Raw genomic sequence first — 20,483 nt, forward strand, 5'->3', positions numbered from 1 at the left:
GTTTCTCATGCGCCCGTACCCTCAAAACCAACCCATACATTTATGACTAGGCTCCGTAGTCTGCAAAGAGAATGACAAGTTCAACGATATGTAAATAGTTTTCTGAGGCATGTGAGTTTATTATATCTAATCATACGCTGCAATCCAAGTAGTAGTCCTGGTCTTTTGTTGAAACGATCTTGTTCAAATAAATCGAATCTATCAAAAGTTGTGGATGGAGTACCATGACTTTCCCTGTATTGAGTCAATCGACTAAGCTTTCTGGAAGGAAATAGAATCTATACAGGGATAAGCCACTGATAAGGGGGTGGCAGATAAAAACAAGAAATCTTCTTTTTCATTATATAATATAGATATGATCCGAGTGACAGTGTTAGTAACAAAAACTACAACATTTCAACTTCATATAAGAGCTTGAATTGTTGGTATTAATATTTTTTATTCTATAGAGCTTAGAATATTTTTGTTTCAGGGATTTATTGTGTATTTCATAGATGCATTAGATTGCCCTAATGTTCATGAATACATAAAGGATTTTTCAGGGGGCCTTTTTGGCTCGTTTCAAATTGTTATTAGTCTCAAAATTATGGACTTCGACCTCAGCTAGCTTTTTGAAGGTAAAGACATTGGTAATGGGTAAATCTAAACTTTGTACAATGAACTATAGATATCTTCATTTTTTGTTCACACATACACATGTAATCCCCCTCTTGAAAAGAAGTCATTCTTGCAAGGACCGCTGCTTCTTAGAAAGACAAAGGATTTTCGAAACTTGAAAAAGTGCTCAATACACGTCTAAAAGGAATCTCACAAGATAGGAATCCACCGGCCACTACGTTCAGATTTTCCTTGAGCTTTCTATATAAATGGCTTTCACCCGATATCAAATTCATCAAGAACAACACAAAACATTTCCTTGTAACTTCTTCATAAATTTATTTCTCGCACGAAAACAATTGAAGGAGATGAAGCTTTTATTTAAAACTCCTAATTTAGTCTATCTTTTCCATCTATATTAAAAACGCCAAACATCTTTATTAAAAAAGTGACATAAGTTCAAAAAAAGTGATTAAATTTCAAAAAAGTGACAAATTTTTTTTAAAAAGATGACAAACACTCAAAAAAATTGCAAAAATTCAAAACAGGTTACAAACAATTCCAAAAATTCCAAAAAAAATGACAAAAAAAAGTAACAAATACTCAAAAAATTATAGAAATTCTAATAATAAAAAAAGACAATACTAAAAAAGTAACAAACATTCAGCCCCCATTTGGTCCCATTATTTCACATTATAATTTTTTTCTCTTATTTTCAATTATACAATTTCTCATAAAATAATATTATAGGTAAATCAAAAAAAATTATTCTTTTTCAACCATATATTCTCCAAAAAATACTATTCCAAAAATCATAATACCAAATAATGGGGACTAAAAGAAGTGACAAATACTTAAAAAAAAAAAAAAATGTGACAGGAATTCAAAAAGGGGGGTTAATGCTAAAAAAAGCAACAGGTACTCAAGAAATAACAAACACTCAAAAAATGACAAAAAAATGTGAGTGACAAACATTCTAAAAAGTGACAAATAGTATTTAATATCAGTCAAAACCTTAGAAGAGATTTGGAGAACAATTGATTTTCTTTTTCTATGTTCTCTTTGTAATTATATTTCACTTCTATTAACTAACATATAAACTTGAATTTGGAAACTATTCAATAAAGTGACAAAAATTCAAAAAGTGATAAATATTAAAAAAAAATGAAAATTGAGTGACAACTAATTAAATCATTTTTTCGCAATAGGATTTTAAGATAATTAAATGATAACACTCATAAATCTAGGTTTCACGTCATGTATGAACTTTTAGGAAACCAATCAAGCTTGACACCTCCCCCATGAGATAATCACAGATCTGCCGTGGTTTCTTTGCCAAGGTATGTAATGAATTAGATCTGCAGAAGCCCATCTTTCCGGGTGTTATGATTGGTGAAGAAAGCAATGCCTTCTGGAAGCGCTTCGAGAGGGCCTACCTACAATCTTTTTGTTGTGGTAAGATAGGCTATGAGCTGTAGGACTGCACTGAGACGCCAGATGAGAGATAGTGGAAAACGAGTTACTCTTTGGGGGCTAGCATGAACAGAGCCTTTGAGAAAGAGAGTGAAGCCCCCCCCTTCCTTATTACTCCATAGGGCAGCGAGGAGCATGCTGTAGAACCAACCTCCACCGTACGTACCTTTCGGTGCGACCACTAAAGAATTGCTTATACACTAAACAGCTGCTTATGGAGGGTCAAGCTCACTTCGCAGCCTTCTTTCCTTAGCTATAGGAAGAATTAGCCTCTTTCTTTTTGATTTTCTCATTCTAGGGCTTCACGTCATGTATGAACTTTTAGGAAATAGTTGTATTTAACATAGGGAGGGTAGCCTAACTTGGTCATCTCATCCAAAACTCTACAAGCTTCCCGCAATCTTTCCAACCAAAAACACTCCTTCAATCAGGTCTTTGTGTGTGGACACGTCAGGAAGGCATTGACTATTTCTCATATTAGTTAAGAGTTTGAAGTATTCTTCATTTCTATGATTTTAAGCAAGTGCCAAAATCATAATACCATACGTTTATGCAGCAGAGAATTGATTGCCTGAACTCCAAAATTTCAAGAGCTTCAATCACAATTGTTTCAACCATCTGCCTATAACTCTTGGTCATACACCATCTATAAAGAAAAGTGACAAATACCTGTCCCGCCCCTCGCCCCGCCAAGCATTTTCTAGCTCCGTACCTGTCCTGTTACCCATTTAAGGTTGGGGGATGGTTGCCCTGTTTACGTATCCGTTTAATTTTATTTTTATAATTTTTGATAATTCATTTTATTGCCCCCATTCATTCAAGTGAGATAATAATATAGTTATTAAAATTCTTAATTAATTTATTTATTTTGAAAAGTTAAATTATTCAAATATATTTGACAAATTAAGTTTTTATTGTTTATCATATTCTTTTAATAATCTTAGTTGTCATCTTCTATTAAAATTAATGAAATTTTATAGAGGTTTTTATTTAAAGTATAGAATTCTTTATTTTAAAAAATAATAATAAATCAAGAAGGGCCCCTATTATCCGTACCCGCTTCGGGATGAAATTCCATGTCCCATATCCAATCCGATTACCTGATTAAGCGGGTGAACGGGGACGACCCCACGGGTATTGAGTTTGACTGGTATTTTTGTCATCCCTAAATTGCTTAACTAATATGCTACAATTTTGAAGGGAAACATTAAAAATGGCTCTACCTAATTGATAAGCAATGGAGAAAAGGATAACAATGCATTGTTATTTACATTGTTCACAAATAGTCATAACACTAGAAAAAGAGCACAAAAAATGGATTCCTCTAAAAATACTGAGTACAACACCCAAGCTTGATCTTCACAAAATAGAAATACGACTTCGTTGTTCACAAATAGCTATAACAGAAGAAAAAGAGCATTGAATACGCTCTTTTTACGAACACAGAGAAAATGGTGGCTATGGGTGATTTATGCTTACACAAATAATGAAAGTCAAAAAGTTGAATTCTCAAAAAGCAGTTTCACTCGTAGTATTAAACAAGCATGACCACCATGGTGATAAAGAATTCAGCACTAGTCTCTTCTTATGACATTAATGAGATCAATAATAAACGGAATAAAAACCATAAAACACGCAAAGCAAACACACAAAATTCAGTGATTCACCCTCAATTCAGAAGTTATATCCACTTACATTATAGGTTTCGATATAATTTGAAAGAAGTATATAAAGGGTTTCTCATGCGTCTTGTACCCTCAAAACCAGCCCCTAAAATCCATCATTTAGTAGAACGACCCAATACATTTATGATTAGGCTCCATAGTCTGCAAAGAGAATGACAAGTTCAACAATATGTAAATGGTTTTTTGAGGCATGTGAATTTATTATATCTAATCATACTCCACAATCTAAGTAGTAATCCTGGTCTTTTGTTCAAACGATCTTGTTCGCCCCTTGGGACACAATCTAGTGGTGCAAAGGACATGAGTAAATTTATCTCACGTCTTGCTGGCAGCCGCAGTGTGGAAGTTCGATTCCTGAGACATAGAATTGGACTCCTTGTAAGCGCAGTGTACAGGCAGCTCTTATTCCCTGGCCTGTTGAGGCACGTCCTACGATTTATTTCCCTCACAAAACTCTAGGGAAGGGGCGGTGGGGGCTCTTAAGGTTGGGGTTCCACCTTTTGAAACGATCTTGTTCAAATAAATCGAATCTGTCAAAAGTTGTGGAAGGATAAAAGAGTACCAGGACTTTCCCTATATTGAGTCAATTGACTAAGCTTTCTGAAAGGAAATAGAATCTAAACATGGCTAAGCCACTGATAAGGGGGTGGCAGATAAAAACAAGAAATCTTCTTTTTCATTATATAATATAGATATGATCCGAGCGACAGTGTTAATAACGGTAACTATGACATTTCAACTTCATATAAAAGCTTGAATTGTTGGCATTAATGTTTTATATTCTATGGAGCTTAGAATATTTTTGTTTCTGTGATAATTGTGTATTTCATACATGCATTAGATTGCCCTAATGTTCATGCATACATAAAGGATTTTTCAGGGGGCCTTTTTTTGCTTGTGTCTAATTTTTATTAGTCTTGAAATTATGGACTTCATCCTCAGCTAGCTTTTTGAAGGTAAAGACATTGGCAATGGGCAAATCTAAACTTTGCACAATGAAACATAGATATCTTCATTTTTTTGGTCACACTTACACATGCAACCCTCCTCTTAAAAAGAAGTCATTCTTTCAAGGACCGCTTTTCTTTGAAAGACAAAGGATTTCCAAATCTTGAAAAATTGCTCAATACACATCTAAAAGGAATCTCACAAGATAGGAATCCACCGGCCACTATGTTCAGATTTTCCTTGAGCTTTCTATATAAAAGGCTTTCACCTGATATCCAATTCATTAAGAACAACACAAAACGTTTCCTTGTAACTTCTTCATAAATTTATTTCTCAAACCAAAACAATGTCATCCAAGGCAGACCTTGTAAAAATAGGAATGGAAGGTTTCGCAATACTGGACGAGTACTATGGAAAGAAGGGCAAGTCTAATCCACAAAAACCTTATGGTCCACAAGAACCTAAATCGGTTTGTCTTTACCAGTACCAACCACAACAGGCACGCGTTTATCAAGTAAAACAGGATGAGGTTATGAACTCTTACAAGGTGTTTCAGTTTCATGAAGGCGTGATGGTTAAGGATTATACCAGGAAATCTCAATCTATGTCTTATTAGACTCTCTTTTTTTGGGCAGTCTATATGTTATAAAATAAATTTACATAGTTAGTATGCTCCCTTTGTATGATACAAATGCGGAGTCACTGCATAAATACTAGTCACCCGGAAGTTTTTAGGGTGTAGACAAATTTTGTAACACTTTTTATATGAATTGAACTGTTATCAGCTTTAGTACTGAATAAGAGTCTCTCCCCTGGACCAGAGCATTTCCTATCAAGGTGAAAGTTGTGCATTTGTCCCCTTCAGTCCCCTTTACTCAATTAAAAAAGTTGCTTACTGAAGAGCAAAAGTTTTATTTAATTTCATCATGTTCTAATAGGAATTTGGCATATAGGAGGGTAAAACTAAATCATGATGTCTTACGATGAGGCGGCTGAGATGAAATTTCACAAAAATTATAACTGATAGCTAGGCTCCGTTTGGGAGAAATTTTGAGAATTGATTTTTTGACCGTTAAAAGAAAAGTGGGTCCACCCGTGAGAGAAGAAATCAAAAATTACGGTTGGAATAGTGAAATAACGGTCAAAAAATCAATTTTTTTGGATAAAAAATCCCTCCTAAACAGGCTCTTAATATTTGATCATAAAGTCTTTTTCAGGTTAGATGTGTTTCCTCCGCTTTATTGAAGGTTTGGATGTGTTGTAGTCCTGCAAGTCGAGGTTTTGAGTGTCATACGAAAAAGGCCAGATGCTCAAGTCAAAAAGGTGATATTATAATCAAGAAGACAAAAGTGAATGTGGTGGTTCTTATGTATTATTCAGAATGAATTTCGAAGCCTTTTCTTGCAAGTATAATGCTGGAAATTTTCAAAATTTTGTAATCTAATTCGATTGATTAAAATATAAATCGCATATATTTAGGTAATATGAATATGCCATCCCTTATTAGATTATGATATTCTGTTCTTTCTCTTTGGCAAGTTAAATTCGTGATGCTAAAAAAATTAATTAGCTGTAGAACTTGAGCGCATGTGACAATATCCATTGAACTACTTCATTTGAAAGGCATCCTGGAATCTGTTTGTTACAGTGAGTTTCGAAATGGTTTAAGCAAGGGATCAGATTCATTCATACGGGTTAGACTAAAAACAACAACTAGTCAGTTCAACTATGGAATATTTGCCGAAAATGCTTTTGGTTAGTTCAGTTAATACGGTGCCAATTCTCATCTCACAAAAGAATCAGAGATGTTCAAGAGAATCATATTCCACTTACAAAGGTAATCTTCAAGTAGAACTCTCGACTCTTTCTGAAGATATAATATTAATATATAAAGTTCTGACACCAACCACCTCTTTAGAAGTTTATAGAGATGAATAAATTTATTTATATATATTGTGTGCATTTTTCATCAAGAGTATGACACGTGGAATATTAATCGATGGTGAGACTTGAACATGAGATCTTATTTCGCTTTTCTACACAGGTTGAACCACCTATATTGTCTGTGATGGCTATGTTGCAACCGGGATAGCAGGCCATGTATGTAACAAAGTTTAGTCGAACATGAGAGGTTTGGGATTAAGCACTAAATAACTGAATGAAAACTGAAAAAGCAATTATAGTGATCACCTTCGAATTGTAAGAGTTACATTCCACTTCCTGCTGTAGGTTTCGCTGTATTGGAGGAGTAGTCCTCGAAGGATTTCATTTTTACCATAAGATGGCCTAATATATATACGATTCAGCCCCACACAATCCAGCAAGAAAATGGCAAGTGATGTCCAACAATCTTTGATCAATTTACCTTAAGATGGCCTAGTATATATCCTACTTATTTCAATAAAACAATAGATATCTTCATTTTTTTGGTCACACACACATGTAACCACCCTCTTGCAAGGACCGCTTCTTCTTAGAAAGACGAAGGATTTCGAATCTTGGAAAAGTGCTCAATACACACCTAAAAGGAATCCCGCAAGATAGGAATCCACCGGCCACTATGTTCAGATTTTCCTTGAGCTTTCTATATAAAGGGCTTTCACATGATGTCGAGTTCATCAAGAACAAGACAAAACATTTCCTTGTAACTTCTTCATAAATTTATTTCTTGCACCAAAACAATGTCATCCAAGACAGACCTTGTAAAAATAGGAATGGAAGGTTTTGCAATACTGGATGCGTACTATGGAAAGAAGGGCAGGTCTAATCCACAAAAGCCTTATGGTCCACAAGAACCTAAACTGACTTGTCTTTACCAGTAGCAACCACAACAGGCACTAGTTTATCAGGTAAAACAGGATGAGATTATGAACTCCTACAAGGTGTTGCAGCTTCATGAGTTAAGAATTATACCAGTAAATCTGAAGCTATGTCTTATTAGACTCTCTTTTTTGGACAGTCTATATGTTATAAAATATATTAGCATGCTCCCTTTGTATGATACAAATGCAGTGTCACTGTATAAATACTAGCCACCCAGAAGTTTTTAGGGTGTAGACAAAATTTATAACACTTTTTTATATGAATTGAACTGTTATCAGCTTTAGTATTGAATCAGAGCCCCCCTCCACCGATCAGAGCACCGTCCTATCAAGGTGGAAGCTGTGCATTTGATTCCCTCAGTTCCGTTTACTCAATTAAAAAAGTAGCTGCAGCGATCGGAAAAAATAAATAAATAAATAAATAAAAAATAATAATGTGTTTTGTTTCATTTCAAATAAAATTTTCTTATAGGACTCAAATATAAATTGGGTTATATTATTATGTCGCTACGACACTTCCTAATAGTTCAAATTAAATTTTGGTCACCAAAGTAAAATTCCGCGTACTTGATTTTCTTAAATTTTACAAAGTGTTAAAATCGCTTTTAACCAACAAAATTTTATGTTAATTTGGTTACATTATTTTTCTTACGACACACTTTATTTTAATACTACCATTTTTATTTCCATTATGTAAACTATTTTTTTTTAAATTGGACAAATTACTTGCATGTTTCATCATCCATCATTTATTTTCCAACTTATCATTTTAATAAACTTCCATTTTTGTCAATGCCAAAAACCGTACCCGATCATTCATTTGAAAATAAAATTACAACTCCAATTTTTATCCATTTATTACCCCCACTTTATTATCCATTGTAACCTCCAATTTTAACCAACCCTATCTTAGCATATTAATCTCCATTTTGTTAACTGCCAACAATTATCATTTTAACTCCCCACTAACCATGTTTTTTTTTATTTCCCCACATCAGTTAACTGCCGGCCACTTCCATAAAGTTATTGATAGATATTAATTATTACAAATACTTCCTTAATTTCCAATTGGTTAACTGCTACCACAGAAAATAACAACCTACATGTTTACCCACCAATTAAGCACCTAATTAACATCCCACGACCACTTCATTTGAGGAATTGTAACTCCCATTTTAAGTGCATTACACGGCCACATCATATGATATATATATATATAAAAGGGGGGGTCCCTTTATTTTTAAATCATAAGTTTGTTTTGATAGCTCAAATTTAAAAACTTCTTTAGCCCCATTTTCTCCCCTAATTCTTTTGCCCATTTCCCATAAACTAAAGTATCTTTAAATCTGAAAATTTATTTGAAGAAGAGGCAAGAAGTACGCTGCATTTTAAATCTATATATTGAACGCGAAAAGGGTATTCAAACTCCAAACATCAAGGTACGGGTATTTCGGCACTTATGTAAGTGATATAAGATTTATATATTTTCGTTTGCATTAAATGTGTTATTGTGTTGCTCATGATGGAATCACCGTTTGGTAGTTTAAACAAAAGATAAAGAGATGATTATGACAAATGAAATGGGGTTATCAAAACCTAAGAGTAAGCGGACTGACTGATCACCAATTCGCTTGAAATTGACGATAACACAATTGACCAAAGTTTGCATTTCTGAAAATATATATTTTTACTGTTTACTTAAGTGTTTCCTACTGAGTATTATTTATACTACTCATCCCTACAAATAATTTTACAGGTTAAGATCGAGGCATGGCAGTGGTTGGCATTGTGGCAAGTGTTCGGCGATCTCTAATGCTTTCAATTTCTAGTAAATATTTCTATTTATGTAAATATTTTATGGATACTTAGACGAAACTTTTTAGAAATGTTTTAATGTTTATTTTGTCTAGTTCCATAGACGATGCATGATAATTAGAATTTAGAGGTGTTGGATTGAATATGTATGAAGTTTAAATTTATGCTGGGTTAAATTTCAGATTCTGTCCTCCTATTTGAAAATGGTATAACTTGGACTACGTTGCATGTTTTTAAGTGAAATTAGTGGGGTTTGAAAGGTTTATGAGTCTTCTAATAGTGTCCTTTGGAATTTCTCGAAAATATTATCTAAAAATAAAGTTATGCCCGTTTTAGTAAACTGCGTCGTGTCAAATCCGAGATTTCTGTCCAGCCTATTCGAGTAATATTTTCGTGCTTCAAACGTTATCGTCAAAACCCAAAATTTTTATATGTGGTACATATATGAATGCTTTAGTCCCTGTAAAAATTTCATAAATTTTAATAGACATTCGCTAGGTCAAATATATTATCCTTCCGCTGTTGTTAAATCCATAATTATCGATTTGCCTTCAAATCTTTTACAAATCAAATTTTGCTACATCTGCCTAAGTTTATATGGATAACTACCTTCCATTATATTTTATATATTTAAAAAAAATTGGATTTATAAAATACTTTGGCTAGCGTTAAAGGGGTCAAACCAAATAAAGAAACGAATATTTTTTTAACGCTTCGGTTTTTCGAGAATTAGGGGCGTTACAACTTGGTATCAGAGCCTAAGTTTATTTTTCTGTAGACTTGCAATAGAAACCATATCTTAGGAGTGTTGTGTCACATATAAAGTTAAAGAAATTTTTTTATGAGGATCTTGAGCACTATGCCCGCCATAGCCGCGCCATGCCAATTTTGAGGTAAAGAAAATTTTATGATTATACTTGTATCTATATGATAATTATGGAATAGTTATTTCAGATACAACATTTGAAATGTATTTATGAATATTAATATATGTTTGAGCTGAATACCTTTTGTGAATAATCATTATTTTGCAAAGTATTTTGAGAATGTGACCATATTAAATGTTTATTTAAGTCCTCAAGAATTAACTAAAACCTATTAGATACCCGCTAATTGGACTTTGAATAACTTGTAGGAAGATGAGTTCATTGATGCCTCGTCGATGTGAGATCATGAGATAGTATGAAGAGCACCGGTGGAATCCAACGCACAATATGCGTGAGTACATTTGAGAGATGCTTGTAAGGTGGCGAGAGGTGATACAACTAGGCTATTTGGTCACTGGTTGTCGAGCCACCCACCTTCTTATTGATATCTTGCCAGAAGAGTGGCTAGAAACTGCCGAATCGATTTATGACTATTTATGGGGTATTACTGTGCCTACTTTGCTAGTGTACCTACTAAGATGTACATTCATGATGATGCACAAATGCGGAGTCAGTGTATAAATACTAGTCACCTGGAAGTTTTTAGGGTGTAGACAAAGTTTGTAACACTTTTTTATATGAATTGAACTATTATCAGCTTTAGTACTGAATAAGAGTCTCCCCCCTGGATCAGAGCATTTCCTATCAAGGTGAAATTTGTGCATTTGTCCCCTTCAGTCCCCTTTACTCAATTAAAAAAGTTGCTTACTGAAGAGCAAAAGTTTTATTTAATTTCATCATGTTCTAATAGGAATTTGACATATAGAAGGGTAAAACTAAATCATGATGTCTTACGATGAGGCGGCTGAGATGAAATTTCACAAAAATTATAACTGACAGTTAGGCTCCGTTTGGGAGGGATTTTGAGAATTGATTTTTTAACCGTTAGAAGAAAAGTGGGGTCTATCCGTGAGAGAAGAAATCAAAAATTACGGCTGGAATAGTGAAATAACAGTCAAAAAATCAATTTTTTTGGATAAAAAATCCCTCCCAAACAGGCTCTTAATATTTGATCATAAAGTCTTTTTCAGGTTAGATGTGTTTCCTCCGCTTTATTGAAGGTTTGGATGTGTTGTAGTCCTGCAAGTCGAGGTTTTGAGTGTCATACGAAAAAGGCCAAATGCTCAAGTCAAAAAGGTGATATTATAATCAAGAAGACAAAAGTGAATGTGGTGGTTCTTATGTATTATTCAGAATCAATTTCGAAGCCTCTTCTTGCAAGTATAATGCTGGAAATTTTCAAAATTTTGTAATCTAATTCGATTGATTAAAATATAAATCGCATATATTTAGGTAATATGAATATGCCATCCCTTATTAGATTATGATATTCTGTTCTTTTTCTCTTTGGCAAGTTAAATTCGTGATGCTAAAAAAATTAATTAGCTGTAGAACTTGAGCGCATGTGACAATATCCATTGAACTACTTCATTTGAAAAAGCATCCTGGAATCTGTTTGTTACAGTGAGTTTCGAAATGGTTTAAGCAAAGGATCAGATTCATTCATACGGGTTAGACTAAAAACAACAACTAGTCAGTTCAACTATGGAATATTTGCCGAAAATGCTTTTGGTTAGTTCAGTTAATACGGTGCCAATTCTCATCTCACAAAAGAATCAGAGATGTTCAAGAGAATCATATTCCACTTACAAAGGTAATCTTCAAGTAGAACTCTCGACTCTTTCTGAAGATATAATATTAATATATAAAGTTCTGACACCAACCACCTCTTTAGAAGTTTATAGAGATGAATAAATTTATTTATATATATTGTGTGCATTTTTCATCAAGAGTATGACACGTGGAATATTAATCGATGGTGAGACTTGAACATGAGATCTTATTTCGCTTTTCTACACAGGTTGAACCACCTATATTGTCTGTGATGGCTATGTTGCAACCGGGTTAGCAGGCCATGTAAGTAACAAATTTTAGTCGAACATGAGAGGTTTGGGATTAAGCGCTAAATAACTGAATGAAAACTGAAAAAGCAATTATGGTGATCACCTTCGAATTGTAAGAGTTACATTCCACTTCCTGCTGTAGGTTTCGCTGTATTGGAGGAGTAGTCCTCGAAGGATTTAATTTTTACCGTAAGATGGCCTAATATATATATGATTCAGCTCCATACAATCCAGAAAGAAAATGGCAAGTGATGTCTAACAATCTGTGAACAATTTTCTGTAGCTTGTGAGCTAATTACATCAGACCGTATGCTGCTGATGTAGTGTTCTAGTTTCTTGTCAAAGTGGACTTGTTTAGATAAATCGAATCCGTAAAACGTTGTAGAGGATAAAGTATATTATGAATAATTTAACTCAATTGACTAGTAAAGCTTTTTGGAATTAGAATCTGCACATGGATAAGTCACTGATAAGATCAGAAAAAATATCTTGTTTTTCACCACACAAGTGTTGGTAGTAATGATAACTATATTATTTTGACGTCATAGAAGAGCTTGAATTGCCTTCACAAATATTTTTTCTAGCATACTATATAGAGGCTAATTGGAACACATTGCGGGACCAAGGGTGTATAGAGTATTTCATACACATATCAGATTGCTCTAATATTCCTGCATATTTGTGGGGTGTTCTGGGTGAAAGAGGCGGTAGGAAAAACTTGTGCTTCTCTCCATTACACTGAATACGTATAGATATAGCTCTCATAACAAGGGTAAAACCACAATAAATTAATCTCATAACAAGGGTAAAACCACTTCTTCTTAGAAAGACAAAGGATTTCCTAATCTTGGAAAAGTGCTCAATACACACCTAAAAGGAATCCCGCAAGATAGGAATCCACCGGCCACTATGTTCAGATTTTCCTTGAGATTTCTATATAAAGGGCTTTCACTTGATATCCAATTCATCAAAAACAAGACAAAGCATTTCCTTGTAACTTCTTCATAAATATATTTCTCGCACCAAAACAATGTCATCCAAGGCAGACCTTGTAAAAATAGGAATGGAAGGTTTTGCAATACTGGACGCGTACTATGGAAAGAAGGGCAGGTCTAATCCACAAAAGACTTATGGTCCACAAGAACCTGAACAGACTTGTCTTTACCAGTACCAACCACAACAGGCACTAGTTTATCAGGTAAAACAGGATGAGACTATGAACTCCTACAAGGTGTTGCAGCTTCATGAAGGCGTGATGGTTAAGGATTATACCAGTAAATCTCAAGCTATGTCTTATTAGACTCTCTTTTTTGGACAGTCTATATGTTATAAAATATATCTACATAGTTAGCAGGCTCCCTTTGTATGATACAAATGCGGAGTCACTGTATAAATACTAGTCACCCGGAAGTTTTTAGGTGTAGACAAAATTTATCACACTTTTTTATATGAATTGAATAATTATCAGCTTTAGTATTGAATCGGAGCCCCCCTCCACTGATCAGAGCACCGTCCTATCAAGGTGGAAGCTGTGCATTTGATCCCCTCAGTTCCCTTTACTCAATTAAAAAAGTAGCTTACTGAAGTGCAAAAATTTTATTTAATTTCATCATGTTCTAATAGGAATTTGCCATATAGAAGGGTAAAACTAAATCATGATGTCTTACAATGAGGCGGCAGAGATGAAATTTTACAAAAATTATAACTAAGAGTGAATATTTGATCATGAAGTACAACATACATCATGATCAAGTGGTATGCCATTAATACTATGTGGTGAAGTCTTTTTCAGGTTAGTTGTGTTTCCTCAGTCTTATTGAAGGTTTGGATGTGTTGTAGTCTTGCAAGTCGAGGTTTTGAATGCCATACGAAGAAGACACTCCGACGCTCAAGTTAAAAAGGTGATATTATAATCAAGAAGACAGAGGTAAATGTGACACTGTTTTCTTGCGTATTATTCAGGATGAATTTCGAAGCCTTTTTGGCAACTAAAATGTTGGAAATTTTCAAAATTTTGATGGACTTATTCAATTGGTTAAAAATATTAATTGTATTTATTTAGATAATATGCCATCCCTCTTTAGATTATGATTTTCTGCTTTCTCTCTCTTTCAGTGTCTAAATTAAAGTATCTGATTTGGCAAGTTAAATTCGTGATGCTAAAAAAATTAATTAGCTGTAGAACTTGAGCACGTGGGACAATATTCTTTTTCTTGAAGCATAATCCATCTCTAGTCAGTTTTTGTTTTGACGTGCAATACGATGCATGAGGACCTCTTTTCGTAATACAGTGAAGTTTGATTGTGTTTTGCGCCAACGATGTCAATGTGATAAATCAACTCCATTCTAGAGAAGAATCAATTTGTTTTGCAACACAATGCATTAGCACCGTAATCACTTTCATATAGTACAGTTTGTCTATTATATTCTTGTGATCTTCAAATCATTGGGGTTCAATCATAAAGCTAGCGATGGAAGATATGTACCGACTCTTGGGAAAACTTAAGCAGTTAGAAATGAGACGATCCATATTTATTTAAATTATGTCTTAAACACACCCGTCCACTGGCCAGATGCATTTCTTACATAAAGTCTAGAACAGGACAAATTTTTCATGGATAGATTGTCGCAAAGCTCTAATACCATATTGAACTACTTCACGTAAAAGGGCATCCTGGAATCCTTCTGCTACCATGAGTTTCGAAATGGTTTAGGCAAGGCATCAGATTCGGTCATTTGGGTTGGACTAAAAACAACAATTAGTCCGCTCAACTATGGAGTATTTGACAAAAATATTTTTGGTTAGGTCATTAATCCGCGGCCAATTCTCATGTCATTAGAGAATCAGAGAAGTTCAGGAGAATCATATTCCACTTACAAAGTAACCTTCAAGTAGAACTCTTTCTGAAGATATAATATTAATATATAAAGTTCTGATACCGGCCACCTCTTTTGAAGTTTGATCTATTAGAAAAGAATAAATTTATTTATTTATATTTTGCCTCCAACACATCGTGCTGTGTGCAGGATATTATTGATTTTTCATCAGGAGTATGGCACGTGGAATATTAATTGATGGTTAGACTTGAACATAAGATCTTATTTCGCTCTTCTACACAAGTTGAACCACCTATATTGTCTGTGATGGCTATGTTGCAACCGGGTTAGCAGGCCATGTATGTAACAAAGTTTAGTCTAACATGAGAGGTTTGGGATTAAACGTTAATCCCATCTTATAAAAGGAATAATAACTGAATGAAAACTGAGAAAGCAAAGCACTCCCACAAAATTCTAGTGATCGCCTTTGAATGGTAAGAGTTACATTCCACTTCCTGCTGTAGGTTTCTCTGTATTGGAGAAGAAGTCCTCTAAGGATTTCATTTTTATTGTAAGATGGCCTAATATATATACGATTCAGCTCCATACACTCCTGCAAGAAAATGGCAAGCGAAGTCGAACAATCTGTGAACAATTTTCTTTAGCTTCTGAGCTAATTACATCAGACCGTATGCTGCTGATGTAGTAATTCTAGTTTCTTGTCAAATGGGCTTGTTTAGATAAATCGAATCCGTAAAAAGTTGCGAAGGATAAAATATAATATGAACAATTTGACTCGGTTACTAGTAAAGCTTTCTCGAATTAGAATCTGAGCATGGATAAGCCACTGATAAGATCAGAAAAAAAAATCTCGTTTTTCCCCACACAACTTGGCAGAAATCGGAGTGACAAGTGTTAGTAGTAATGATAACTATATTATTTTGTCAGAGCTTGAATCGCTTTCACAAATATTTTTTCTAGCATACTGTATAGAGGTTAATTTGACCACATTTCAAGACCAAGGGTGTATTGACTATGTCATACACGTATCAAATTGCTCTTATATTCCTGCACATTTGTGGGGTTTTCTGGGTGGAAGAGGAGGTAGGAAAAACTTGTACTGCTCTCCATTACACTGAAAACCTATAGATATAGCCACTATAAATTAATCTATTTGTGCTTTATTCATTTTTCATTTCTTTTCTGATTATTATTACTCTTGAAAAGAAAAAGGGATTGGAAAAGTGCTCAAAATACACATCTGAAAGGAATCTCACAAGATAGAATCCAAAGTCCACTTGTTTAGATATTTCTTAGTTACTTTACCCTCACACTAGACATTGAGCTTCTATATAAAGAGATTTCACCTTATATCCAAAGCATCAAGAGCAACACAAAACATTTCCTTGTAACCTCTTCATACTTCTTTATAGTGCCTTAAAAAACGTTATCCAAGGCAGATCTTGCAAGAATAGGAGAGGAAGGATTCAAAACTCTAGAAGCGTTCCACGGAAATTGGGCGAGGCCTAATCAACAAAAACCTTATGTTCCAAAAGAATGTAATCAGGCTTGTCTTTACATGTGCGAACCATGCCAGGTTCACGAAAAACCAGATGAGAATATGATCACACGGTGTTGCAGTTATATGATAGCGGAATAATTAAGGATTTTACTAAGAAATCTCATGCTATAGCATAATAGCGTACTCTCTTCTGGACTGTGTTTACATGCAATAGGATGTGTGTGCGTGTGTACGTAGTGAAGTATGCCCCCTTTGTATGATACAAATGGGGAGTCACTTGTGTATATATTAGTCACACCGCAGTTTTACTGGTGTAGATGAAATCTTAACACTTTGTTTTATGGAATGAATTGTTATCAGCTTTAGTATTAAATCAGCATTCTTCAGCTCCTCCCCTCCCCTCCCTCCCCTCTAACCAATCCTGATCAAAGCACGGTCCTTTTAAGGCCAAAGCAGTGTGTTCGAGCCGGCTCATTCCCCTTTTCTCAAATAGAAATGTCTCACTGAAGAACAAAATTTCTATTAAATTTCATCATATTCCACCAGGAATTTGGCATATAGTGGTATGTCATTAGTACAAGATGGTGAAAAGTCTTTTTCCAGCTAGTTGTGGTGTTGAGGTGTTCTTTGACAAAGGCCCTCCTACCCTTAAGTCACAATGGCAATGGTAGTTCAAATATTCCCTTGATTTGGTGCTTGTTTCTTTAGTCGGGGTGAACAAGGGCACAAAGTTCTAATGGGTTGGATTGTAACATTTTTTTGTACAATTGAAGTTTCATCAGCTTTAATACCCATCTCCAGACACATATAGATACAGCAAACCCCGAAGAGATCACTGTTGTATCTAGGCGGAAGCAGTACGTTCGAGGCCTGTCAATTCCCTTTCTTCATCCAAAAAAATGACGTATGATATTGTAACTATCTTGCCCAAAAAAATGTGAGCGCCATGTATATGGTTACATTCTTCCACTTGGTCACAGCCTCGACGGTTAACCTTTAGGTGAGTAATTAACAGACCATGTACTAAAACCGCCAACAACGTAATTCAATAGAAATTCACAATACTTTCCTTTCATGTATCACAAATACCATCTCCAAAAAGGTACTTTGCTCTACGAATAAACATCATGTAATTCGGGGTTCAAACTGCAATAACCACAATGGATGCCCGACAACATCGTTCCAAATGTAGAACAAAATTATTGAAAAGAAAAGGCATGTTCTCGATCCGATGTTTATGAACTTTAGCTAGCACGCTTGTAGTCATGGGATTTGCTATCATAAGATATATATTTTTATGCTTAATGACCGCTTCATTCTAACAAGAGACTTTTTTTGTCGCAATTACATTGGCTCTTACTTTTGTTATTTCTTAAAAGGAAAAATATAGCCGAATTATCCTAATTATTTCAATAAATTTTCAAAGGCCTGTAGAGTGACAACTCTAAGCATTTGACAAAATGTTACAAACATAATGTATCTTCATACCAACGAATGAATTCTGCATTGATGTAATTATAGCATATCTTGCTCAAGCATTCTGGGGGTAAGGCCAAAATTTTTTAAGGGACCTTGTCAGGATTAATAAGTGATTTTTTAACAATAAATAGTACTGAAGAGTCGTGTATGAGAATACTGTATTGTTTAATAACTAAAAAAATAGCAATCAAAGTTCGAATATAAAAAGAATAAACTATTACAACTGCAAAATATTTGCTAGGTTGAAAAATGTCCCAAATTGCACTTAGCTCAAGGGAAGCTACACTAAGTAGCTATTTCAACTAAAATATAATCTATAAAACGCAAAATATCACTTAAAATAAATTAAACGACCTACTACACTCAACAAAAAATAAAACGACAATGAAAACAAGGCTAAACTAATTAACAATTAAATTTGTAGATTAAAAATATCAGGTTAAAACAAATCAAACGCTTCTCAACCATCATTGAGCATGTATCATTTCACAAATTTGAGGTGAACTTTATGTTAAATTTTATTTTTCTTGCTTTTGATATTCAAGACAACATTATAATTAGAAGAATATAAACATGAATAAGAATTTGAAGAAAATTTATGCAATAAAAAATATCAAGACTATGAGAATTTAGTTTTAAAAAAAAAAAAAAAAATCAACTATCATAAACTCATTATAATGGCAAGAAGGAACGAAACGGTCATATTCATATCTTTTATATTCAATAACCTAAATAGTATATCAAAATGATAAATTCGATAGTATCAATTTTAAACTTCTAATAGCAAAACAAATAATAAAAACTTAAAATAACAAGAATAAATAGGTTTCTACATTTTCACCTGGCCTCATGAAGGGTAAATAAAATTGTATAAGCATTTTGTTTTTAAAAATTAAAAAGGTAAATAAATTTTGAAATACTGATTAAAAGATAGAAAGAGAAAGTATACACGGATATATTTATATTAGAATCATGATTGTGGTGATAATCGATATGATTGTGACCCTATTTAGTATGTACCTACGATATCTATCGTTTTATTTTCATCTCCAATTTTGCAACTTTTTGTTTAAAATGATCAATCAAATTTACGATATAGAGTACTAATATCAAAATTGAGGACAAGAAGATAAAGGCGTATTCACTTTTACGAGAAGATCATGTTTGAGTTTAAATTTGATGGTCTAATTGCAAGTTTTAATGGAGAGAATGATATATTCTGGACCAAGTCCAAAAGTCTATTGAATTTTCATAAAATAGAAAAATAGAGGGAAATGAAGAGGAACCATCTCTCAATTTAGTGTTTCGGACATTGTGGCCAATAAAATTCAAAGTTGCACTAACTGGAATATCCATCTGTCTTTGCATTAGGCAAAAATAAATATTACAACTGAGGAAAAAATGTATTTTTAAATAATGCGTTGATGGAAAATTTGAGGTCAAAAAATAGGAGAAATTTTGAATTTGTGCGTAATACTATTTTATTAAAGAATCTGTGATTAAAATGATGTTAAAACATTGTTTGATAATGCGTTTTTTCCTAAGAACGGGGCTCAAACTACAATAATAGGTAAGTTTACTAGATACTTTGGGATTCTCCAAGCTGCCGAGATTACTTCAACCTATATTTTAAAATGCACAATCAAATATAAAACTTACTTTATCGTATAGTCACTTTTTACATTTTTATATCTAAACTCGTAAAAATTTGAAATTTGACATTACCAGCTCTTATAAAATAACTTAGTCCAATCTCAATATCTTTTTGCGCCTCTTCCTTGTTGAATTTTTATAGATTTGACCATTAAAATCACATGAAGAGAAAAATAGCGATGTCACAATAACGAAAAGATGCGTAATCAAGCTTTCAATTCAACTTCTCTAGAACAACAAAAAGTGGTAGAATGAGATATTTGGGTAAAACTTTGATTAAGTTGGGCTTGGGTTAATAAGTAGAAATAGAAAATTCATATTTTGGCTTTGGATTAAATTAATTAATTAGCAAATTTATTTAGAAAAAATAAAATTGTTTGACTTATTTAAGTTAATAAAATTAGGGAGATTCAATTCTTAGTTTAGAATTGAGAACTAAACCGAACTCATTGGTTATCGATTCAAAAATCCATTCAAGTATTTAATTTAAGATAACCACTCAATTTGAGTTCGAGTCAAGAGTTTTGTCTAGTCTTAATCGAAGCTCATGTTTGAGACACTTTTTTTAAAATTCATTATTTTAAAATTTTATTTTTAATCACATTTTTTTCAAAAAAATAATTTGTTAATAAATTATTTTAAAAAAATCTTACTTTCAATCATATCAAAAAAAATATTACTATTATAAAAATCATTTTTAAAGAAAATGGGGCTCAAGCCTAATTTCCTCCTTTTGAGAGGAAATAAGTGAAAATGGTCATTTGACCCACCCTTATTTTCACTTTGTCCTTTGACTGATTTAAAAAAAAAAAACGAAAACACTAGTTAAAGACATTGTTATT

The 20,483-nt window shown here is 33.5% G+C and overlaps 1 long non-coding RNA gene across 1 annotated transcript; it reads left to right on the forward strand.

Moving 5' to 3' along the window:
• The first annotated feature begins 7,339 nt into the window (after nucleotides 1–7,339).
• Nucleotides 7,340–13,651, forward strand: LOC111393392. The gene is made up of 2 exons (XR_002702412.1): nucleotides 7,340–7,585; nucleotides 13,402–13,651. It is a non-coding gene; the product is annotated as an uncharacterized LOC111393392 (long non-coding RNA).
• The last annotated feature ends 6,832 nt before the right edge of the window (nucleotides 13,652–20,483 follow it).

This window comes from Olea europaea, chromosome 4, assembly GCF_002742605.1.
Source record: "Olea europaea var. sylvestris chromosome 4, O_europaea_v1, whole genome shotgun sequence".
In the NCBI taxonomy this organism is placed as follows: domain Eukaryota; kingdom Viridiplantae; phylum Streptophyta; class Magnoliopsida; order Lamiales; family Oleaceae; genus Olea; species Olea europaea.